Here is a 27,232-nt window from a genome sequence, read left to right on the forward strand (position 1 = left end):
TTTCCTTGAAAAATATTAAATAGAAACATACCGTTTTATTATCAGATTATAAAAGAAGAATAAATTAGCAATAAAATACCGAAAACAGCATGTCGATATCTTCTTCCAATCCGGAGATATCTTAAAAAACGTGTTAAATGGGAGAAACTTTTATGCATATTCTAATTTCGACTTATTATGTTACTATATTATTAGGTAAGTAGGTATATTGTACCACCATTTATCTTATGAATCAAGGACTGATGAAAAGTATTAGGAAACTATTACCTAAGTCGATTAATCAGTAACAGTCAAATTATTACACTTCAGTAATAAGTATAAAATAAATTGCCCTTTACATACCTACAAGCAAGGCTATGATTAACAAATGAATATCGCTTCTAATGTCAAAACTTTTAATGGCGTTGTAATTGTGTCTATTGTTTATGTTGTTACCTTTTTAATTAATTACATTCGTTAATATAAATATAAAAATATGATTATTACAAATGAAGAAGCTTTTGACATGTTGGCAGTTTATTTTGAATGTATGAGAAATGCCACTGTTGCTGCTAGAGTATATGCACAGCAGTATCCCAACAGACGACATCACGGTAGACGAGTTTTTATTCGAATCGCACAACGTTTACGTACGACAGGAAGTGTGCATTTACCTTTGCATCGAAGACGTCGTATAGGTCGCACTGAGGAAAATGTAATAAACGTTTTAGCGTTTATAAATGTAAACCCCCATTTAAGCACAAGAGCTATCGCCAGAAGTTTGGGAATAAGTCGAACCACTGTCCAAAATATTTTAAGAGACCACAGGTAACTTTAGTAAATCATATTCGTTTACTTTATTCGCAATTAGAATACGCCATAATTTTTATAGTTCATCCAATATTTGAATGATAGTTTGTAAATATTTATATTTTCCACATTTTGCAAAATTTTAATTATCTCAAAATTTACTATTTTAGATTGCATCCATATCACCTTGTCCTACACCAACATTTAAATGCTGAAGATTTCGATACCAGGCTGGATTATTGTAACTGGCTACTAAATATGATAGACGACAACCCCGAATTACTTTCAAGTATTATGTGGTCAGATGAGGCTACATTTCGTAGTGATGGCCATGTAAATCGCCATAATATGCATTACTGGTCTGAAACGAATCCCCATTGGATGCAGGAGGTTCGGCATCAGGGTCGTTGGTCTGTTAATGTATGGTGCGGTATTCTAGGTGGACAAATAATTGGACCATATTTTTTTAATGAAAATTTGAATGGAGAAAATTATTTAGATTTTCTAATGAACCAATTGCCACTACTTTTAGAAGACGTACCATTAGCAACTCGTCGAGACATGATTTTTCAGCATGATGGGTGCCCAGCACATTACTATAGAGGTGTTCGGAATTTCTTAGACCAAACCTATCCTGATAGGTGGATAGGACGTGGAAGCCTATTTGCTTGGCCAGCAAGGTCCCCCGACCTAACGTGTTTGGATTTTTATTTGTGGGGAAGAATAAAAGAGATAGTTTTTATTAATAGACCTACGACAAGGGATAATATGATTCAAAGAATACGAGATGCAATACAAAGCATCCCAGTAGCAGAAATTGAAGCTTCCGTTTTATCCACTCGTCGGAGACTTTTGTCTTGTATTGCAAATGATGGACAACATTTTGAGCACCTTGGGCGCCATTAGTCTTAGTTTTTTCTCAGTAATTACTATTTTGGAATTTACTTAGGTACTTAGTTTGTGTATTATTGGTAGTAGGTAAGTATAAATTTTAATTTATGTAGTTAAAAGCCAATTGTATCTGAGCATTTTTTTTTATAATTTATGATTTACAATGTATTGTTATTGTAAATTAATGTAATTTGTAAGACCTATGCAATTATTAGTTAAGTTAGTGGGTTTATAACTACTGTTAAGTTAAGCATAAAAGTTTCTCCCATTTAACACGTTTTTTAAGATATCTCCGGATTGGAAGAAGATATCGACATGCTGTTTTCGGTATTTTATTGCTAATTTATTCTTCTTTTATAATCTGATAATAAAACGGTATGTTTCTATTTAATATTTTTCAAGGAAAACTAGATTTAAAATAAAAATTAAATAGCGCCCTCTAGCAGGTACCAAACATATTAGGTTGCTTCGACATTATAACTCCTACATTGCCAGTAAAGAGCTGTTTACAACAAGACCAAATTTGTAAAGATCGGTTAAGCAGAACCGGACTTACAAGCACTTTTCCGTAACAAGGTTCCCACTCTCCCCTACCTCTTATTTTAAAAGATTGACCAAAACTTGTATTACAAAATATACGCATAATTTTATGAAGAATAAGATGATCGTATTTTGAATGCCTGTTAATTGGTAAAATTTTGTCAAATTTTCCTTTTTAAATTTTTCTGTTTAAATTGCGCCATCTAGCGGTAGACCTACAATTCTAAAAATAATTTCCAGGCTTTTCTCGAGGTCACTTTTGTCATAAAATTTTTTATCCCGAAGCTCTGACATAATCCGTTTCTGAGATATAGCCGACGGCCGTTCTTAGTTGGCCACCCGGTACATGTACAAAACCATGAAGTGGAAAAAGTTATTCTATCCAACATCAATCCTTTCTCTATAAAGTAAGTCATCAAATTTTGTAACATTTGGATTGTTTTTTCACTATTTGTATATTGTAGCCTAGCATCTGATGATGTACATGACTATGTACGAAATATAATGCATTGGTTTAAATGAGAACACGTTAATGGTCTTCTTTTTTCCCTATTCAACTGCACACCCAATTATATTAGCAATTTAGTGCCTAACTGGTCAGTTGTGATCACACATCCTGTATATATATATATATATATATATATATATATATATATATATATATATATATATATATATATATATATATATATATATATATATATATATATATATGAAATACATCCACCGACAACAGCCATTCCCACGGTTCTTAGACATTACTACGGTTGCCTAAATCGACTAACCAATGAACATTAAGGGTGAGATTACGTCACGAGAGTTTACTGTCATTTGAATCGTAATATGATTTTTTTCGAATCCTGAGAAAACGAAGTATTTTAGAAAAATTTAAACGCAGGATGTAAGATTACATTATTATCGAGGGCGGAAAGCCTCTTAGAATAAACAAGCAGATTCTATTGAATGAAATATTTGAAATTAAATATCACACTTCTCTTTTATTTTCAGCCCTGTAACTAATTAAAATAAACATAATAGAAGTTTTCAGGGACTTTCAGCCCTCGGTAATAATGTAGTCTTTCATTCTGAGTTTAAATTTTTCAAAAATATTTATTACTTTTCTCAGGATTCGAAAAAAATGAATACAATTAAAACACATTGGGAATTTTGACATGCGTCAAAGTTTTGCATTAACTCAATGTAAAATTCTGAACTGTTGAATTCCAGCTTCCCTAATAATTATTTTACATCAAAAGACATTAGAAACTATTTGAAAATGATTGAAATCTGTATTATAAATAACTGTTAAAATTGGTCTACGTAATTAAACATATTCCAAAATTTTGTAAAAATGTAATACATTTTAGTTTTCAGCCCAAACTTAGGCCACACACAATGCAGTAATGTTCACATTTTTGAACTGTCAATATTTTTATTTTATCATCTATTGTTTAAAAACAATACAGTTGATAAGATACCCTCAGTTGCGGAGAAAGGATTAATAATAAAGATTTTTTTATTCAGTCAATGGTGTGAGCACTGTCAGCATAGTAACGTGTGGCCTTACTTTTACACGCATACCTATTGTGGCAAATGTATCATATTTTTCAAAATTTTGGAATGCATTTAAATCGTAGAACAATTTTAACTTTTGATTTTAATACAGATTTTAATTCTCTACAAGTATTCTCTCATGACTTTTGATGTAGAATAATTAGGGAAGCAGGAATTCAACAATTCAGAATTTTTCATTGAGTTTCCTATGGCCCTTTTTACGATTCACCACCCGGTATAAGATAAAATGTGTACTATTTGTCTTATTATTTCATAATAACACAAATAATACACATATATACACAATAACACACATTCAATGATCGAAAATAATTTAAAAATATGGGAATGTAAACTCTTGTGACGTAAAGTCAAAAATGTAAGTCTCCCCACCACCGCCGGACAAGACAACCGTAATAAAGTCTAATAACCGTGAGCCATTCCTATTTATTAGGTTCACTGACAGTGGGTACAAATTTACGCTTATAAATTTTCGGAAACGAATAGAACTTATTGACTATTTCTAGTTGTATTTTTACAATAAATAAGAATTTAGTAATAGTAGTGTAATATCATTAGGACAATCTATATAGAATAATATGTTTTAAGTTAATTTTAAATAACCTTATAAGATATGTATTAGTGAAGTGACATTGAACTCAGGTGAACCCATAAGACGTGTTGTTTTGAGTTAAGAATAAAATATAAAATAGACGACAAAACACGAGAGAAGGAATTATATTATTGTACGTAGAATTGCGAAATGGTTTGGCTGATATAATGTTATTGTTTATAATACACTTCAAAGACTTGTAAATATAGTATATTGTGCAACAAGTGCAGAAAGATACTAATTTCTCACGAGTTTGAAAAGTTGCGGTACGAGCGCAAGCGAGTGCCGCAATTCAAACGAGTGAGAAATTATCTTTCTGCACGTCTTTCACACTATACTTTTTCTACAAGCACAGTTTTTCCTAAAAATAAAAATCACAATTTCCAAACGACGATTAATTATAATAGGTACCTATGTGATAAATTTTAAACTGTATTTAATTAATACCTACTAATCAATTTAAATTCCTTATACCTAAATAAATTGCACAGAAATCAGTTAAAAAATTAATGCACTGCCTTAATTTGTTTAAATTTAAACAATTATTACACATTATTGACATTATATTTATGCAGTCACGGATTTACACAAAACCTGCTTCATTCGACGTCTCTTGCACAGGTTGCTAAATCCTTATTGGTTATTTGATAATTATAAAATGTTTAATAAGAATAAAATTGTAAAATAAAACAGTTGTAACATCCATAATTTAGTTTCTATGCTATAGTTAAATATAATAATTGTCTTATAGGTTATATATTTGTCTAAAGTTTAACCACGGATGTAAACAGAATATAACGTTACTCAGAATGCGGTAGTCCACGGATGTAAACAGAATATAACGTTACTCAGAATGAGGTAGTCAACTGTGCAGAAAAGAACTTTGCGGCACAGAAACGTCACTTTGCGGCACAGAAACGTCACTTTTCTGCACACTAATGTCAAATATCTTATACTGTGAGAAAATGTCAAGTTTGCTAACATAAAACCGTGCAGAAAAGTGCACTTTGAATAGTGGTTGTAGAAAAAAGTATGTTGTAGCAGATGAAGCAGTAATTATTTAAATAAGGACTATAAGGGTTAATTGTATACCAACCCTTCAACTTTCCTTACATGGCGCTCCTGTAAATTAATTGGGAGAATCTTCTGAAAATGGGCGACAAAAATTGGAAACACCGACGGCGGAAAATGGACCAGACCAGGACCCAGGAACCGAACCCAGTGAAAAAAAGACAAAAGTGTTAAAATGTAAGTAGTCTATCTTTATTGAAAATGCTTCCCTCGTTTTTAATATATACATATTATTATTGAACATTGAATATTTATCTTTGCTGATTTTTGAATAATTTATGAAGTATCGATTTTTTTTTAAGAATATCTATGAATTTTGAAACATGAAGTGATTTTTGAGAATATTTTTATCAAAGTTTATTATATATGCTATTACTGAATTTTTATTGAATTTTGAATTTTTATTGAATTTATTTGAAAAATCTATCCGATTTCGATTTTTAGTACGGTTATTTTTGAATATTTTATGGAATATCGAATTTTTTTTCAAAAATTTCTATCGAATTTTGAGATATAAACTTATTTTGAATATTTTTATCTAACTTTTGCATATGCTATTTTTGAATTTTTATCGAATTTTTGTCGAATATGTATACTATTCTTGAATTTTTATTAGCCAGTTATCTTATTACATATTGATATTCATTGAGTATATTTAGTACATTTTCATCGATTTTGTGTTAAATTTTGTATGATATGAACCTGAATTAATAATTTTTGTGTGATAAATGATATATAAATGATTTTTTTTTAATGAATAATGATTAGTGATGACATACGTTAATATAACAGCTTAAGACAAACATTGCTATAAGCAAGAGATTTATTTTTAACGAACCGACCTGATGCGTCGAGATAAGGAATTTGGAAAAGAACTATATAGATAAGAAGAAGAACTAACAATAGTATAAGCTAAATATTATGAGACAACTTGAGACAATAAGAAACCCACTGCTCTTGTCAAATTGGGAAGGTACTAAGTGATTTATAGAAGCTTGAAAGCTTATTAGAGACCCACTCTGTGTTTTGAGAGTACCTATTTTATTCATGATTATTCGTGAATAAACAACGGCCTCAAAGCAAGGGATTGAGGTTGTGATATTTTTAGAAGAATTTGAACCGCATAAAATACCTATTTCGTGTTTTGAGTTAACTATACCACCTAAATGGTGCGTACAGATCAGGGCGAAAATTCGGGTTAATATTGGCGGAGAAGTAAGACATCCGAGTGAAACCTCTTTTATTAAGGTAAAACGAAGGTATCGGAGCTAGTATATGAAGAGATGATTATGATGTTATATGAAATGATATATGAGATAAATGATATATGATTGTTATATGAAATATGTATATGAAGATGAATTATATACACTGTAGAAGTGCTATTATATGAAGAAAAATTAATTATATGAGTTGTAGTACCAGACAAGAAGAAAAGAAAGAAAAAAGAGAATCTTTAGTAAAATATGTGGGAAAAATGAAAGAAGACACATAAAAATTGCAAGAAAAGAAGCAAAATTAAGAAGATACTAAGCAAATAAGTAGCTAATCATTGAATATGTCTAAGAATTAAAGCTGTAAATTTTTTTTCTAAAGTAACGTAAATTAAATAAGTTATAAATTTTAAACGTAGATAATGAATTCAGGTTAAATTTTCGCGGAAAATGGAAGTATTTGAATTAAGGATAGACAATATCTTACTATAAGTTTTAGTAGATAGTAAGCAAAGGGACACAGAAAGTGAAATTTTTAGACATTCAGAAACATAGATTAAATATTTATTATAGGTACAAGAGAGATATTGAAAGTTTTATAGAGACATTTTAGAAGTTTTTAGAGAGATTAAATCTTTATTATAGCTACAAAAGAGTTATTAGAAGTTTTTAGAGAAATATTAGAAATTTTTAGAGAGATTACATTTTTATTATAGGTACATTATTCTAAAGTTAGTAAGGTGTATATAAATAAATCAAAATAAGACTGAAATAATAAGATGAAATAGCAAAGTAACGTTAAATTATTTTTTTATACCATAATATATATACTATTTAATAGAGTTTTAGGTAATAATAACTTAGCTTAGGAATATTAGTTAGATACGAGATTTTTATAATTATTTAGGTAGATTAGATTATTCCCCTGCTCATATGAGGTGCTTATAGGCACTAAAAGACTATGTTAACAATCCGGATAGGTTTAGTCACTGTTTTTATGTGGACACTGTTTTTTTTGTGAATGGAGAAAAGACTAAAAAGCAAGACGGAACAGAAAGTGAATTAGTGATAATAATAAACAATTTTTTTAGTATTAGGAAAAACCGGTTTAAAATAGGAAAAATAATATACATGTTTAGGGTATTAGGATAGTTAGGAAATTTAATTTTTGAAAATAGGTATTGGATAATAGGGTTGAAGTATTAGGTAACCATAAACATTTTGTAAAAGGGAAAGAGGAATATATCTCATTTTAAAACAGGGAGATGTAATATCATTAGGACAATCTATATAGAATAATATGTTTTAAGTTAATTTTAAATAACCTTATAAGATATGTATTAGTGAAGTGACATTGAACTCAGGTGAACCCATAAGACGTGTTGTTTTGAGTTAAGAAAAAAATATAAAATAGACGACAAAATACGAGAGAAGGAATTATATTATTGTACGTAGAATTGCGAAATGGTTTGGCTGATATAATGTTATTGTTTATAATACACTTCAAAGACTTGTAAATAAAGTATGTTGTAGCAGATGAAGCAGTAATTATTTAAATAAGGACTATAAGGGTTAATTGTATACCAACCCTTCAACTTTCCTTACAGTAGGCAACCAATTATTTAGCCACGTACTGGGGGTAAATAGCATTTAGGTATTTTTGTAAATTATTATAATTTAAATCTCGAGTAGTTTATAATTAAATTTTTTACTAATTACTAAAATAAAAAAAGGTCGTAGAAAAAGTATAGTATTCTACTCGCATGTAATGGCTATCATTACATGCTCGTTGAATAATATACTATTATCTTTCGTATTTTCAGGTAATAGGCTATTGATTATATTCAAAATAAAATAGCTAAAAGGAACTACAACGTTAACGGGGTTTTATTATTTCATATGGTCAATGGACATCTATATATAAATAAACCGCGGAGTGCTACCATTTAAAGGGGTGCGTTTTTGAGAAATGGGTGAATTAGTCACTGGGCACAGGTTACATTAGGGTGGGTTCTATGCACTTTTGGTACAAACATACCTACATAAAAATTGTTCCTGGTTAAATTTCCTATTTAAATATCACTTTTTAAATTCAATGATACATTTTTTTACAAAAATATATTCAAAAGAAAAAGCACAAAGAAACCCAAAAGAAAGAAATTTTGGTTTTTTTCCCATAACTTTTGTCCACGAGGATATAGGTATAGATATTGCTTTACAGAAAAAAACCTACATATTTTTTCTTTAAAATATTCTTTAGTAGAGGTAATTAGGATTTATAGTTTTCGAAATATAATTTTTCAAATTCGAGACTCACAGAAATTTTTGGCAATTTTCCTTGTTATTTCGCAAATATTGTTCTGTAACTTTTTTCTACGTAACTTTAGGTATATGCAATGGTACACTTAATAGAAACAGAAATCAATCACCTTTAAAATGGTCTGCTGTATAGCGTTGTACGACTTTTTTTAAAGAGATTATGGTTTTTCAAGATTTTATACTTTTAACGATTTTTTATAATATAATATAAAAATAAAATTATATTATTATATAATATATTATATACTATATAATACCTAATATTAAAAAAAATATTATTTTTTACAATTTTTACGATTATTTTTTAAATTTGTCATTATAACTTTTTTTCTTCTACATTTAGGTATATATTATTATATTATATAATAATAAAAGCTTATTTTGTTTACTTTAAAATGGTGTATTACAAAAAATTCTAGGAATATTTTTGAATAAGATATTATTTTTCAAAATGTAATAAGTACTTGCAACGATTTTTGATTTTAGGATTATTTTGTAAATTTCTCATTATAACTTTTTTTTTCTTGTACATGAATATACTATATATTGCTCAATAAAGAGGGCTTACTTTCTGTTCTTTAAATGGTGTATCATCGATATTTAAATAATGGAAACCGAGTGATTATTTGAAATTTTTTTTACCTGTATTATTTAAAATTATTTCTTTTACAAAAATTACAAAAACATTAGTCTTAGAAAACATCACTTAGTTAAAATTATTTAAACGTTGACATTTAAAAAAATTTCAAAATCAAAGTCCATCTCTTCGTTAGCATTAGCTTCAGTATCTTCCTCTGACACCTCAGTTATCTTAGAGTTCCCACAATTAGTACCCATGCACATGCACCCTTTGCAGAATTTTGAACAACTAATTCCTATCTTCCTACAACCGCAGTTTTTTGTACATCCTTTGGTATATTTACATGCTATTTTTTCAAGCAAAGCTTGTGGTGCAGGAGCTTTGACAGAAACTATGGGAATTAATCCATATTTTGAAGTTTGCCCGGCCGAGTCAAGTGGATCCAAAGTATTGCCTATAAAAAATAAGATTCAATCATAACACACAATCACATAAAAAAGTTATAATGAGATATTTAAAAAATAATCCTAAAATCAAAAACGTTGCAAGTACTTATTATATTTTGAAAGAGCATATCTTATTTAAAAAGAATCCTAGAATTGTTTATAATACACCATTTTAAATTAAACAGAATAAGCTTTCTTTATTATTATATAATATATACCTAAATATAGAAAAAAAAATTTATAATGGGAAATTTAAAAAATAATCGTAAAAAATATAAAAACTCGTTAAAAGTATAAAATCTTGGAAAAGATAGCCTCTTTAAAAGAAGTAGTACAACATTATACAGTAGAAAATTTTAAAGGTAATTGATTTCTATTCCTCTTACATGTACCATTGCATATGCCTAAAGTTGCGTAGAAAAAAGTTACAGAACAATATTTGCAAAATAACAAGGAAAATTTCCCAAAATTGCTGTGAGTGGCGAACTTTTAAAAATCATATTTCGAAAACTGTAATTCCTAATGACCTCTACCAAACATCATTTCAAAGAGAAAATATGTAAGTTTGTTTTTCTGTAAAGCAATGTTTATACCTATATCCCCGTGGACAAAAGTTATGGGACAAAAAACAAGATTTCTTTCTTTTGGGTTTCTTTGTGCTTTTTCTTTTGAATATATTTTTGTAAAAAAAAGTATCTTTGACTTTAAAAAGCTATATTTAGATAGGAAATTTAACCAGGAACAATTTTTATGTAGACGTGTTTGTACCAAAAGTGCTTAGAACTCGCCCGAATGTAAGCTGTGCCCAGGGACTAATTCACCCATTTCTCAAAAACGCACCCCATTAAATGGTAGCACTCCGCGGTTTTTTCATATATAGGGATTCATTGATCATATGAAATAATAAAACCCCGTTAACGTTGTAGTTCCTTTCTATAGTACATAATCAATTGCCTATAACTATCGCTGTTCGAATCATATTATTATTTTTGTTTATCGGCAATCTAAAACATAAATCACGGATTGGAAAGGAATCAATCGTATCATAGATATTGAAACCTATTAAGAAACAGTTGAACAAAATAAATTGTTAAACAATATATTTGCAACGCGCTGTGTGTATCAAATCTAACAAGATAAAAACTTATAAATTTCAAGATAATTGGGTTCACAAATAATTAGTCTATTGAATAAATTTCTTCTTCTTTCTCTTTATAAGCAATTCTGCTTGTTCATCTTGTCACTCCATCTTTTGCGCGGTCGGCCGATTCTTTTTCTACCAATTGGTGATTGATCTCTTGATATTTTGACCACACGTGTCTTCCCCATTCTGCTTAGGTAATTATTCCATTCTTTTTTTTATTTAGTGTCCATTCGTTTATGCACTTTACGTTAGGTAATTTCTTTACTCCTCTTTCGATATCTCATCGTATTTCCTGTAATTATTCTCAGTATTCTCATCTCTGCCATTTCCAGTAGTATTTGTGTTGTGGCTGTATCGGGTCTTATTTCTGATTAGTCACTTACAATGGCTTTATAAATTCTTGACATCATCTCAGCGTTAATATGTCAGTTTCGAGATATAGTAGATTAAGACATCCTGAAAGTCTATTTAGTTTTTGCACTTGTTTTTTCACTTTTTTGTCCAGGTCTCCCTAGTTTGACAATGTAATTCCAAGGTATTTTATTTCTATTACTTGTTCAACACTGATACCATCAATTTTTATTTTATATCTGATTGGTTCTTTACTAAAAACTATTTTTTTAGTTTTCTGAGATGAAATTGTCATATTAAATTCTGATGCTTTTATTAAACGCTTTTCTTTACTTCAATAGTTTGCATCAAATCTTTAGACGTTAATTTGACTGACTTTTCTTCAATGCAAATGATTGAAAATTTGCAGACATAGGCATTCGCGGGAACAATACACGAATAGTTGATAAAAATTTTTTTACGTTTATTAATTGTTTAAATAAAAAACGATTATAATGGAAAATGCTTAAATTCTCTTGTTTTTTACAATGTAGAAACTTGAAACTTTTAAGGATTGTAGCTAATGATATGAACTATACATAATTTCACTTTTTACGCTAATTGTTTACGTTATGCATCATAAATAAAGAATTAAGTTTCAAATTTTGAACGGTCATATATTTGTTTATTCGTTTCAAATTCCAATACGATACGAAACAAAACTTTAGCCAAAACTCGAATTCCAAAAATTCGTGTTTTATCGTAGTCTCAGAAAAACTATCGTTAGAGACGTTTTGTGCTATAATTAACATTAAAATTCGTTTTGTCGTATTAATTAATTAAATGCTTTTCTTTAGTTCATAGTCTAGTAAAATAAAATTACACTACATGTAAATCAAAATGTAAATTCGTACAGGTTGGAACAAATTTTATATCAAAGTTTAGGTGAGTACAAAAGATATTTTCAAGAAAGTATCCAAATCATATAAGGGGATCATTGTTTAAATAACTAAAGAGGGGTCATTTTTGCGCAACATTTACTTTTTTAGCTGCTGAGGTAATTTATATTGCAATGAAGGTCTTTAGGGTTTTTTTCTACAAAGCTGAAGGAGAAATCTTTCACCTAAGTCTTATTAAATTAAATTTGACTCCCAATTTATTTAAATAATTATATATAAAATTTAAAAATCAAATTTGCAAAAAAGTATTTTTTGCGTTTTAAATAAGCACTATAAATTATTTTATTTAATAGGAGAAGTTGCGCTATATTACCAGTATTAAGTAAAAAAAATTGTTAAAAAATATTTAATAATTTATGAGCTATTTCATTTGGTTATCAAATGTTACTATATTTTCAATTGCAAAGACGCGGTTGTTACCAAAAGTATATAAAACTGTGTAAAACCGCGTTACTTTTATTTTTATTTATATTTTCGATAAATGTATTGATTAATTCAAATTCCAATTTAACTCCTCTCTAAAATGACATTTGAAAATTGTTCTAATTTGTTTATAATTTGTTTTTTGAATGACGTCACGGGGATTAAACATTTTGAAATGCTCTTCCGATAATCCGGTTCCTGGGAATTTTTCACTAATTAACAAATTTTTTTGTCGTGTTTTCTTCTTCTTTTTTTCCTTATAGTAAAAGATATAGTTTAGCTTATAGAGGTGGTTTCATTAAGAATGTCCAATCTGTAAGTTATCGATTCTAGACCTCAAAATATTAAGATTTAATATATTAAATATGGCTCCTTATTGAGCTAAAGGGTGTTTTATTTAAAAATTTAAAAATTATTTTTGCTCGGTATTTTAAAACTATTCGACATATACTTTTCATACTTGGTAGAAAGTATAGGTACTATACACCCTATGACTTTATGTTAAATACAGGTTTCCGGCTATTACCAGAGGCGTACGACAGGCAGAAAGGGGAAAGCAAATGGTTGACCCTTCCCAAATTCTACGTCACTGGCGAAATTGCCATTTCATCGCAATTTTTAGATTCTCCCATACTCTCAATGTAAATAACTTACTTTTCACTCGTAACGATAAAGTCATTAGTTTTCGAGATATTTGCAGTTAATAGTTATTTAACCAACAAGTGTATTAATAAGGGCGATTAACAATTGAGATGTTTTCATTAGGATTTTCTGATCAACGCTTAGAAAGGATAAACAGGATTTTGTGAATCGATTCCTAACTATAGATGAGACTATGAACTAGGGTATAATTATAACCATAATTCTGAATCAAAACAAGAGGTTAAAGAGTAGTATTATGGACATAGTTCTTCGTCTGTGAAACGAGTGCATGTCCAAAAATTGGCCAAGAAGGTATTAGCATAAGTTTATTGGGATGCGAAAGGAATTTTGTATGTGGATTACTCGCAAACTAGCAAAAAAAATTCAAGTTGAATATTATTGTAATCTTTTATATTAGCCGAAGGAAGACTTTCGTCAGAAAAGTCCCGGTTTGCAAAACAAAAAAATCTTTGTTCATTTGGACAATACACCGTGTTATATAATAATTCAAACAATGGCTAAAATCCATGAACTAAAGTTAGAATTGTTGGAACATTAACCGTATTTACCAGATTTAGCCCCTAGCGATTTCCATATGTTTCAATGCCAAAAAATTCATGCGTTGGCGTTGAAATCATTTGTCTTCAAATGATGAGGTCATAGCTGTGGAAGCCTATTTTACATCACCTCCAGATTCTCACTTCGGAATTCATAAATTTGAATCTCGTTGTAACACGTGTATTGATGTTCTATTCAGGGAGACTATACTGAATAATAAAGTGTATTTCAAACCGTATAATTGTGTTTTTCTTATTGAACCGCAAAACTTATTGAAAAGCCTAATGGTAGGGGAGCCCAAGCGGGGATTTTTGCAGTTACTCGAGCGCGTCAGATTATCATATGGGGAGAAACCTTGTACCTTGTAAATGTACCCCTACCATATATTGGATCTTAATACAGGGGGGTTCGTTAAGGGAGACCCAAAAAAAATTTCTATGCTTAAAAAAACTCGAAATCGTCAGATTAACTGTTATGTCTATACCCAAGTACCTGATACGGTAGTCTATACCCGTACTACCCAGATACCCGGCAATATTTCTGTACACTTAGCTTGTAGGTTCGACGATAATTCACTTGAGGATAATTCGCATCCACTTACTAGACAAATATATAGTGGAAAAAATTAAATTGGGCGTGAAACTAATTAAGGTGAACGCGTAGTAAAAGATTTGTGTTGCAGATACAAAAAATCTGGACGATACATAACAATGAATAATTTTTTCACAACTCTTCCACTCGCCCGTCTCCTGTTGTCTTGGAATTTATCATTAGTTGGTACTTTGAAAAGAAACAAACCATATATTCCACAAGAAATGCTGCCTTCGCCTGAGGGTGAGCCTGAATCGTCATTATACGGATTCATTGCAGGTCATGTTAGTATTTGTTCATTATGTGCCAAAAAAGAAAAAGCGTTATTTTTCTGTCAACAATGCACGAGAACGATAATTTAAGTGGCTCAAAAAATAAACCTGAAATACTTCAGTACTATAATAAAGCTAAAGGAGGCGTAGACAACATGGACAAAATGGTTTCTCGTTATTCCACTAAACGCAGAACTTTGCGTTGACCAGTAGCCTCCTTTTACAATATCCTAGACGTAGCTTGCCTAATAGTAACCTATAATACGCTATAAACCTTTATTTATCATCATTATCTTGTTGCTACAGACCTAAGAGGGCCTCAACTTTCTCAAGCTTTCTAAGCCATTCTGTTCTGTCCCTTGCTTGCATTTTCCAGTTGCCGACTCCGATCTTCTCGGCATCTTGTTTATACGTCTGTTTATAGCAACTTATAATACAAATCCACAGAGTTCTACTGAAACTAGTAAGCGTAGAATTTTTCTGCAGGACTTAGAGAAACAACTAGTTAAGCCTGCATTTTCGGGTAGATATAAAGTACCAAATTAATGTATATCGAAATTTTTCATCAAGGTCAGGAATTTAGTGTATGTTAGGAAAACCTCTACCTACACATTTAAGTAATACAGCAGTTATTACCTTTCCTAGATTCCACTGGATGCCTGAAAATTGTTGGAAATTTGCTACATTTGCATGTCTTTAGCGAAAAGCGGCTAAGAAAGACACGAAAATCATGTAATGTTTGTAATCGTCCACGTCCACTACGTAACGAACAATCAGTAAATATAAGTAAGTGCGGACAATATGTTTGAAATGCAACTTTTATTTATATATTTCTATATCACTTTTATTATATAAAAAAACTAGACATAGCTGCACGATTTACTAAACATTAGGGTTACCCGGGTGCCACGGGTGTGGACGTAATGGTGTAAAAACTTTGACGGTATTTTTGATATATTACTTATATTATGCATTTTTTTCTTTGGATTTTATTATAAATCTCTTCATTCTGAATGATTTTAGGAATAACTAGAGGCTGGAATGAAAATATTTATACTATCGCCAATGATTAAGATAAAACAATTACCAATGATACCCAGGTAATTGGGTATAGACACAAAGGTTAAGATAAGATAAGTTAAGTACATGCAGAACAGTGTAATTTAAAAAATCTGACGGTTTGGGGGCGTAAGGAAATGGGTGAATCACAACGTTTCACAAGAAAACAGCAAATATTTCGAGAAATAAACGTCAGATCGGAAAACTAAAAAATACGTGTTCAATATTTTTCAAAAATATATCGAATTATACTAAACACGACACCTCACGGAGAGGAGTGGGGGGTAAATTTAAAATTTTAAATAGGAACACCGCGATATTTCGCGAAATAAACATCAGTGGAAAGTCCCCACTTAAATGAAAAACTTTACTTAACTGTTTTTGGTTTTAGGACCTAATCATCACAACCCAATAGGTCCACATAACGCTCGAGTGACTGCATATTTAGAATTCTTTCCTCCCCTACTATAATATTTTATTATTTTCATGTAAAGTGTCGGCTTTCTATAATTCCAAACACATTCAAAGCACAATGTATAATCTAGATTATCTCTAGTTTTCACGGGAGCTAAAATGGGAAAATACGGACAGGATTGTTTCAGTGATTTAACATTCATGTCATGTTATAAGAAATGCCTTCGCGAACCTATCTTTTGCTTGACAAATGCACTCTTGGGAGGCTGCAATTTGAAAAGAAAAGGTATAAATATAAATATACGAAGCATAAACCATAACGATATAATAAATCTTGTAAGCAACTGTAAATTTAAACATGGTAGGTATATTCTGAAGCTGGGATGATGGTTAAATTATATCAATGTTTGAAGACCTCGGGCATCAATCAAGACTACAGGAAGCGGTCAAAATATTCATAAAGTTGAATTTTACTTAATGCTGTTTAAAAAACTAGTTTATTGTTTTGTTTCTCTTTTTTATGTTTATCATAAGCCACAATTATTGGTGTAATGAAAATTACATTTCTAAATAACTAAATCTTACTTATCGTTTAATCGAAACTTAAACGTTTCGATTTCCACTCGGGAAATCATTCTCAAAAGAGAATATTCTAAAAATTCTGGGAAGATGTATAACCAAGTTTTATTAGGTTATGTCTTTGCAAAATCGACATACTTGGCCTCGATCTTGTAGGACACTATGTGTATGGTTGCAAGAATCTGAGGCCCATATAGCACACAACGTCCGATGGAAGTCCATATAACGTACATTTAAATTCCAAACGTCCATGGACCAAAACTGGACGTACTATGTACGTACATTACGCAACGTCCATTGGACGTTTGATTTCAACGTACATTGGACATCCATTTGTGGTCCATGGAGATTTTACACAAAACGCGACTATTATTATGAGTAATATATAGCTTCTTATTTTAATCAAAGCAATATTATTAGTAGAATACAAGAAGCTTCTAATAAATGTAGACACATATTTTTTCATCATCTAATTAAAACACTGAACCACTAAAATTATTTTAATTAAACCTATATAATATTATATTAGATGATGATAAAATGATCGTAAACTTTTTCAGAATAACGGAGCTACATCGCGCATCGGTAATTATAGAGCCTACAATAATTACACACTAAATTTAAATCTTAAATTTGCATATTGTATCTGTTAAATATCCCGCCTTGCAATATTGTCTCCAATACAAACTAAATGAGAATCTTCTTGACAACGTTGTCGCTCTTCACGCTATCGGCCGTAATAGGCAGGTACTTTTAGGGGATTATCGCTATTAATTGTTGTGGACTACTGAGTGAGGATTTATTTATGATAATTCACAGAATGGCAAACCCGCTTGCAATATATACAACCCAACCGTACTGTCTCTAAAAAATAATGTTTGGAACAGAACAGACAGAGAATAAACCTATTTTAATGTGCATTCTTCATAGGACGCCATTATCTGAATTTTGTCTTTACTAAACTATTACATACAATATAATACATGCTGGGTTATCTTTGTGTTTGCTGTTTATCGTGCAAGTGTTGTCGTGCATTAATGAAGTTCCTATAATAAAGTTATAATAAAGAGAAGTAAAAAAGGTATTTTGAGTAATATTTTAAAGTATAAGTTTAGTATTATAGGAACTATTTCCTATAAAGGCTTTTTGCTATGTATTCACAAAATTATGGACACTAGATTGCTTTCTGAAAAGTGTCCTACAAATGTCCATAAGACGTACATTGAACGTACATCAGATGTAAATTGAATGTACATAAGGTGTACACTGAAAGCTTCAACAACGTACACTGTACGTTTGTAGCGGACGTTCCATGGACGTCCAATTTTGTGAACTCTGGACGTTCGTTGGACGTCCATCGGATGTCCATTGTACCTTAGCCGGACGTCCATTGGACGTTCCAATGTACACAGATGTACGTCCATTGGATGTCCATAAAACGTACTTGTGCTATCTGGGGGGTGGTGTTATTATATTAGTATTATAAAATTCTAACTGTCTTGTGCGTTATTTTCTGTTAATTGTTTGTGTAGTATGTATCGCAGTTGTTGTGGTTGTGTAACGTAAGTTTTTAACTTATATTTTTATTTGTGTGCCGCACATGTATTGTGTAAAAGGTTGTTGATGAGTTTCTTCCAACTTTCTTTGTTACGATAGTGTTGGTACCTTCTTGTTAACGTTTTCTTTTAGTACTGACCACCAAAGCCTCCTACATTCTGCTGATAGGTTGGCTACACATATTTCTTCCTCTGTTTGTTGTATGTAACATTAAACATTACTATAAACGATCACAACTTCGAAGTGGTTAAAGAATTTAAATATCTAGGAGCAACAATCATAAATGACAACAAATTATAGCGAGAAGTTGAAACGAGAATACTGGCAGGAAACAAATCTTTCTTTGCAATGCAACATCTAATGAAGTCAAAACTTCTTTCACGAGGTGCAAAAATCTAGATATATAAGACCATATTACGGCCAGCAGTCGCGTATGGAAGCGAAACATGGACGCTAACAAAAAGGGAAGTAAATAAATTGCTGGTGTGGGAACGTAAAATCCTTCGAATGATATATGGCCCTTGCAGAGACAGCATTACAAACGAATGGAGGCGCAGATACAATAACGAGCTAGAGTCTCTATTCGGAAAAGAAAATCTAGTCATATATATGAAGGTAAATAGGCTCAGATGGGCAGGGCATGTGATACGCAGTAACCACAATCGCCTTATAAACAATGTGTTCTGGGAAAGGCCAGATGGAAGAAGGTCTGTAGGACGGCCTAGAAAAAGGTGGAACGACGCTGTCAAAGAAGATCTAGAGAAAATGGGAGTGCGACAATGGGAATTAGTGGCACAGGACCGACAAATATAAAAGGCAATAGTAAACGCGGCAAAGACTTGTGAAGAGTTGTAGCGCCATTGATGATAATGGTGTTTGTTGTATGTCTTTCCTCTGACTATAAGTCTCTGTTCTTGATATTTCATGCTCGTTTATCCTGACACTTAGTGGTCTTGAAGTTTCTCCCACGTAGAAATTGTTGCATGGATAGGCTATTTTGTTATTTTATAGGTACAGCTTTTGGATCTTTCTTGTGTGTTGTTAAGTTTCGTTTTGGAGAGATCTCAGATAACTTTCAGAGTGCTGTTTGTGTTGACTGAGTCTTCTAGAAATCCCAAATATGCAAACATGTCTGGGACAACGAGCACAGGGTACAGTAGGAAGATGAATTAAAAATCATATAAGAAACAGATATGAAAAAGAGAAAAGTTAAAGAATCAGCTCTCATCTTACTGAACACAGAAAAATCTTTAGCAAACAAATCACTATAACAGTCTGTAACAGGCTTTGGTTGTTTTGGTTGTCAATAACAAAAGAAGAAGTCAACAACAAGAATACACCAACAATAGCGGAGTAAAGAAAGTCGGTGTAAAATCATCTACACTCTCCTACACAATACACATATATGCTTCACTGAAACACAAATCTGTTACAAAACTTACGTTAGATAACCTCAACTACAATACAGATTACACAAACAAATAACACACTAAAAAGTAATAATTTAATATTCTTAAGGTAATAACACCACCATCATATTATTTCAACCCATGGTACAATAAAGTTTCATTTATTGTACGATATTTCATTGCGGAATTTATTGTACCATGATTTCAACCATACGCATACTATCTTCTTCAATACCGAGGACAAGTACGGCAATTTTGACAAAAAGATAACCTAATAAAAGTTGGTTATAGCATACCTACATAATATATCTTCTTAGAATTTTTAAAACAATCTATTTTGAGAACGATTTCCGCAGTGGAAATCGAAACTTCAAACATTAGTTATTTAAAAATGTAATTTTCTTTACATCAATAATTGTGGCTTAATCACATATCAACATAATATTTAATTAAATTAGACATGGCACACGAAAGCAGTTTCAGAAACTCTTATTTTCAGTTTCATCTAGGGTTGCAAAAAAACATGTTTTTTTAATTTTATACAAAACACATGTTTTTTTTTGTTTTACACGTTTTTTTCTTGTTTTAAACATGTTTTATTTTGTTTTTAAATTTTATGTTTTAAATAAATAAAACATGTTTAAAACACGTGTTTTTTTATTTTAAACATGCGTTTTTTATTTTAAATTTTATGTTTTAAACAAATAAAATGTAGAAAAAAACACTGTTTAAATCATATTTTCTTAAACATAATATTAATAACTTTGATTTTAACTTTTCTTTAACCTAATAGATAAGAAAACCAATTGCAATTAGGAGCTATTGCCTGGGGAACTCCAAACTATTTACTATTTATAAATTATCATTGCAAGTTGGCTATTGTAATAACGCCTACTGTAGGTAACTTATTTTGTGCTGTTGAGTGTTTTTTTTAACATGCAAATGGTAAATTTTTGTACATGGTACGAAGTAGCTTCAAGGAGCGTATGGAAATGGCTTTGACCCCGGTTCATTTTTTGGCAAATTTGCTTGATAAGCGCTTTAGTGGAAATAAACCTAATATCCATCTATTATAAATGATCGTCCAGGAGCATTGCCAATTATTATTGATTACCAGGCAAAGTGTGTACCGTTTAAACCATATACGTTTTCTAAACATTTAATTTAGAATGTTATACCACAGACATGGTGGCGTTCTATGAAAAATATAAATACTACAGCATTGGAACTTGCTCAACAGCTCTACACAGCTTATAATGCATCGTCAGCCAACATTGAAAGATTCTTCTCCTCAACATACGATTTACCATTCCAAACTACGTAATCGACTAGGCAATGTCAAAGCTACTAAGTTAGTTTTAATTTTTAAGAGCTTTATTGCATCAGTGATGACGTGATATCAGATTGATCATTTTAGATTACAAGAGTACTATGAGACTGGACAGTTTTGAGAAATTTATTAACTCTTGTATGCAAAATGTTTCAAGTTTTTCAATATTTGGTAAGTTTCGGTTATTAATAAATAAATAATATGTATGTTAAAAAGTTTGAATAATATGTATTTGAGAATTTTTTTCATATTTATTTATTATTTTAACCCGGGAGCAGCGTTAGAAAAATCTCACATTTTATTCTTTTCCGTGATAAATCAATGAAAAATTTTGCAACATAATTTTCCACTCGTAAGTGTCTCGAGAAAGATTGTAGTAAGGCGTGGAATTTTTTTTTAAATTTTTTTTAATGTTTTTTCTGGAATTTATGGTTTTGGTGAGAACCAATTAGCTTTAAAATTGTTAGAAATAGACATTTTTAATATAACAAATAAATAAAAATAATATAAAATAGAAATTTGTTTTAAATTCGTATTTAAATTCATATTGTGAGATTTTTTCTCTACGCGCGAATACTTACACGACAGAAGTGAGCGCGACTGCTCTCGGGTTAATAAAGAAAATGAAAAAAAATCGCTTGTTTAATTTAAACGTGTTTTAAACTGTTTTAAACAAAAACTGTTTTAAACATATACACATGTTTAAAACATGTTTAAAACATTTGTTTAAAACAAAATGTTTAAAACGAAACAACCCTGGTTTCATCTGCGTGCATTCTAAATTTAATACTATATTTTTTTCAATATTTTTTCAATGAAATCATCAAAAGTGTCAACAAAGGAAGACGATACAGAATGGGAAACAAATGATTAAAAATACTCTGTTGCGACGCAATATGAAGATAGTCCGCAAAGATTAATCCACAGATTTAACATAAAAAAAAATACGAAAAAAATATTTTTAAAAAACGCTTTTCTTTAGTTACGAGTGACTAAAATTTAACATATAAAAAAAATCAACTAAAAAGCAAAAAATAAAAAAAATAAAAAAATTTAACACATTCGTCAAAGAAATGCGTAGCGCGTCTTCATCGAATAAACGGTTTTCGCGCCACGCTTTTCTTTAACAAATGTGTTAGATTCTTTCAATTTTTTTTTTATTTTTTATATCAAAGTTTTTTATATAAATTTTATATCAAAGTTTAGGTAAATAAAAAAGATATTTTCAAAAAAGTATCCAAATCATATGAGGGGATCATGGTTTAACTAATTACAAAGGGGTCATTTTTGCACAATATTTACTTTTGTAATTGCTGAGGTAATTTACATTTTAATGAACGTCTTTAGGTTTTTTTTTCTACAAAGCTGAAAGATAAATCTTTCACCAAAGACTTAATAAATTAAATTTGACCCACTATGTATTTAAATAATTATATATAAAGTTTAAAAATCAAATTTGCAAATTTTTTTTGCATTTTAAATAGGCACTATAAATTTATTTTATTTAATAGGAGAAGTTGCGCTATGTTACCAGTATTAAGCAAAAACAATTGGTTAAAAAATATTTAATAATTTATGAGATATTTAATTTGTTTATCAATTATATGTTTATATTTATGTTTATCAAGAATATAAACCTGCTTAAAATCTCATTACTTTTATTTTTATGTATGATTTCGATAAATGTATTGATAAATTCAAATTTCAATCTAACTCCGCTCTAAAATGACATTTGAAAATTGTTCTAATTTGTTTCTAATTTGTTTTTTTTTAATAACGTCGCGGGTATTAAACATTTTGAAATGTTTTTTTATAATCGGGTTTCTGGGAATTTTTTACTAATTAACAAATTTTTTTTGTCGTTCTTTTTTTCTTCTTTTTTTCCCTTATAGTAAAAGATAGTTTTGGTTATAAAGGGGGTTTCATTAAGAGTATCCAATCTCTAAGTTGTCGATTCTAGACTTCAAAATATTAAGATTTAACCAAAATCACTTCAATAAAATATTGCTCCTTATTGAGTTACAGGGTGTTTTATATAAAAATTATTTTTGCTCAGTATTTTAAAACTATTCGACATGTCCTTTTCATACTTGGTAGAAAGTGTAGGTACTATACACCCTATACAATTGTGTTAAATACAGGTTTCCGGCTATTACCAGAGGCGTACGACAGACGGAAAGGAGAAAGCAAATGGTTGACCCTTCCCAAATTCTACGTCACTGGTGAAATTGAAATTTTAGCACAATTTTAAAATTCTCCAATACTGTCTATGTAAATCATCCTCTTTACTCGTAACGATAAAGTCATTAGTTTTCGAGATATTTGAAGTTAAACATGTAACGGCACAGTTATTTAGTTAATTTGATTAATGTATTGTGCCGCTTAATTTTTAGTTTTAAATATCTCAAAATCTAATGATTTTATCGTTAAGAATGGATAATATACTCTTCAGTCTTAACGATAAAATCATTAGCTTTCGAGATATTTGAAATTAAAAATTAAGCGGCACAAAACCTTAATCAAAATAAAATATCTGTGTCGTTACAATGTCTTCCGTCGACCGTCCATTTATGATCAATTTTAACACCCTCAAAATCATTGATTAATGACCCCTATTAATAAATGATTTTATATTAATGAACGATTTCATTATAGGCAACACAACATACATTGCTTGCATAAATTAATTAAACGCTCTGTGATTGGCAGTGACCTGTGGTGTAGGCAACCAAACATATACCTCTTTATATTCCCACTAAAAAATTTAAAATCAAGTAGCCGCTGTTAGTGCTATCTGTCATTGTATGTCATTATTAGACTTAGGCAAATATGCAAATTGCATATTTTGCATATAATGCATAAAAAATGCAAAAATGTCAAATTTTGCATATTTTTATAAAAATGAGCATAAAGTGCATAATTTGAAAATTTGGTGTTAACTATATATTTTTATATTCAAACTTACAGATAGCATGAAAATTCCAATATTTAATGTTGTTTTATAATCACTTGGTATTCAAATTCTTGGTATAGTAACTAATAAAAGACAGCGGCTTATAGTTTTGTCACGTTTTGTCCTGGAATTAAGGGTTTGTGTTTGCCAGTTTATGTCTCTAGGTAAAATTTTTTATTTTGACGATCAGTTTCACTTGGTTTCACTTTTGTTGTAAAATTGGAGGCGTAAACAACGTGTATTTCTAATTGTGAATAATTATTGTGCTTTGAAAATACCGAAAATATGCAATGTTTTAACTTGAATAAAACCTTACACAGGATCTATGGATATGGATAAAGTTTATTGCTCATGTTGTGGCAGAACCGTAAGTACATACGTATTATTTTTTATTTTATTTTAAAAATTTACACGGTGGTACAAACAAAGATTTTAAAATTGGAGATTATGTTTAAGAAAAGTACCGACACATGGCTAGTTCGCAATAAATCGATGTATTTTTTCTTTTTTCAAGCATTTTTAAACTCCTTGCGATAAAAATAGGATACCTATTTAAAATAAAATCCTTCAATAGTCTACTGAAAGGTCGCTAACATTTCTTTTAACAATAGCATAGTTTGCTTTAATTTTGCTAAAAACAAAAACATATCATATTGGACTTAATTAATTAAGTGCTTTTAATTTATGCTCACAGTATTTTTTCTTTAAATGTAAACAGAAAAGACCAAGAGCCTCTTGTAAATATTTGGGGGTTCTTCCTTCTTGCACAGTCATTTCTTGATATTTTCAAGATTACTACACCGATTTTTATTTGATTTAATTTAAATATTTTAATTGTTCTGCAAAAACGGTTCATTTTTAGTTTATTTCTGCAATCTTAGATTTTAAAAATGGGTAGAACTATAGAATATTTATATTCTTTTTTAGATTTCATCTGAAAAAAAAAATTCAAATAGATCAGCATATCAGAACCGCGAAATATTTAGCTACTAAAAAAGTAAAAACCACATCAAGTGAAAAATATCAACCTTCAGTGTCCAAGTGCTTTCAGTCAATCTTTATTGGAAGCTAAGCAAGCCTTCAAAATAAAATCCTCCAACAGCAACTGTCATTCATAAAATCAAATTATAGTTTTTTCCAGAAAACTATAACTCAATTAGAATCCTCCAAATTATCATTGTTAGAGAGTACAGTTTTAATAAAAGAATTTGAGTCATTTTGTCAAAACGTTAAAGGTACTATTGGAGAGGAAATTTTTCAATAATTTAAAGTAACCGTGAAAAAAAATAGTGGTTACCAGGTTCTTTCTGAAGTGGTTCAAGTACTAGCTCGGACATTTTCCGAACCACTTCGAAAGAAGTTTTTCTATTTACAAATATATGTATTCAGAAGAAGCAGTATATGTATAGATATGTATTCAGATTTTTATTAGTAAATTTTGAACATCATTTGATCATCTATTTTTACCACAATTCAAAATATTATTTATATGTTAAAATCAATTTATATTATGTTATGTGTTTATAATATTGTAAGTATTTTTGTAAATAAAAAAATATTGTAAATAGTTTTTATTACATGCATATTTTCTAGATAAATATGCATATTTTGCATAAAATACTGCATATTTTTGCATAAAATACTGCATATTTATGCGCATATTTCATACTTTTTATTTGCATATTTGCCTAAGTCTAGTCATTATTTACTTTATTGTTTAAAATTCTGTGTATTTGAAAAATCCAAAGATGGATATATCTTTATTTCTGAAAAGTACAGTCGACGGAAAAATGTTGTAACGAACTCCTGAATTAAAATGGTGATTAACAATCTCGAACATTAACGCGCTCACCCCGCTCACCCCGCTCACGCATTAACAATTGAGATCAACAGGCAGTTGAATGATGACCTAGCAAATTCTGTTACCTAGAGGAAGAAACAGCAGAATATATTATTTTCTGTCAGTGTATAGCCTGGAACATGTGCGGTTCGTTGCATTAGGTGCAGAAAAGTCACCGGCAAAGAGCTACATGGAAAGTTTTGTGTCAAAATTATTTTACCTTTTAAAAGTGGTCAGGCTAGAGAATCTAATCTAGAGCTAGAGGACCACAATAGATTTGAAAATTTGTTTGTGACTCCTATTCTCTATCTCTCTTAAGGTTCCTTTTATGTACAGATATACACACTCTCTCTCTCTCTCTCTCTCTCTCTCTCTCTCTCTCTCTCTCTCTCTCTCTCTCTTTTCTCTTCATCTCCCTGATGTTATTCCTTTTTTAAAAATGAATAACCATTTTGAATACCGCGCTGAGCAGATGGGACGTGAATTATAAATTATAAAATTCCCTCATCTTTTTTAGTCTCAGCATCCGTTATGGCTTGCAAATTTTAGAAGCCTCGGAGGTGTAACCAGAGAAGGTTCCTATTGTTTTCAGTCTGGTGGGATGTAGAAAAATATTTTTGGTATTATTTTATGTGCTATTAGATTGAAAACTTAGTCTTATTCCTGTACATACACCGCCTTGAAACCATTCCCTTATCACAAATAAATTGCAATAAAGAATTAAACATACTTCGCCAAATAGTTTTTAATAACGGTTGCGATCCACATATCATAGACAAGCTCATTCATAAAAGACAGCTTAAAGTCTTACGACATGCTGCGTTCCCTAGGGATTCGGCAACCAAACCTACTTATGCTTCCATACCCTTTCACCAAGATAGGCTATCTGGGGATATTTCGAATATTATCAAAAGATCATTAGACAACATCCAAATCTCTTTAAAAGTATCCAACAATTTAGGACAATCTCTATCTAATTCCAAAGATAGTATCCATTACATGAATCGTAGTGGTGTCTATAGACTACAATGTTCTGACTGTGACGCTACTTACATAGGAAGAACTTGTAGGTCACTTGCTTCTCGCTCTCTCGAACACACCAAAAGAGAGAACACTCTACCTTCTCTCAACATCTAAAACATAAAAATCATACTT

The 27,232-nt window shown here is 30.3% G+C and overlaps 1 protein-coding gene across 1 annotated transcript in view; it reads left to right on the top strand.

Moving 5' to 3' along the window:
• LOC126883229 (agrin) overlaps positions 1-27,232 on the top strand; it is a 362,103-nt gene that overhangs the window by 97,532 nt on the left and 237,339 nt on the right. The window lies entirely within an intron of this gene.

The sequence above is a fragment of the Diabrotica virgifera genome, chromosome 4, assembly GCF_917563875.1.
Source record: "Diabrotica virgifera virgifera chromosome 4, PGI_DIABVI_V3a".
In the NCBI taxonomy this organism is placed as follows: domain Eukaryota; kingdom Metazoa; phylum Arthropoda; class Insecta; order Coleoptera; family Chrysomelidae; genus Diabrotica; species Diabrotica virgifera.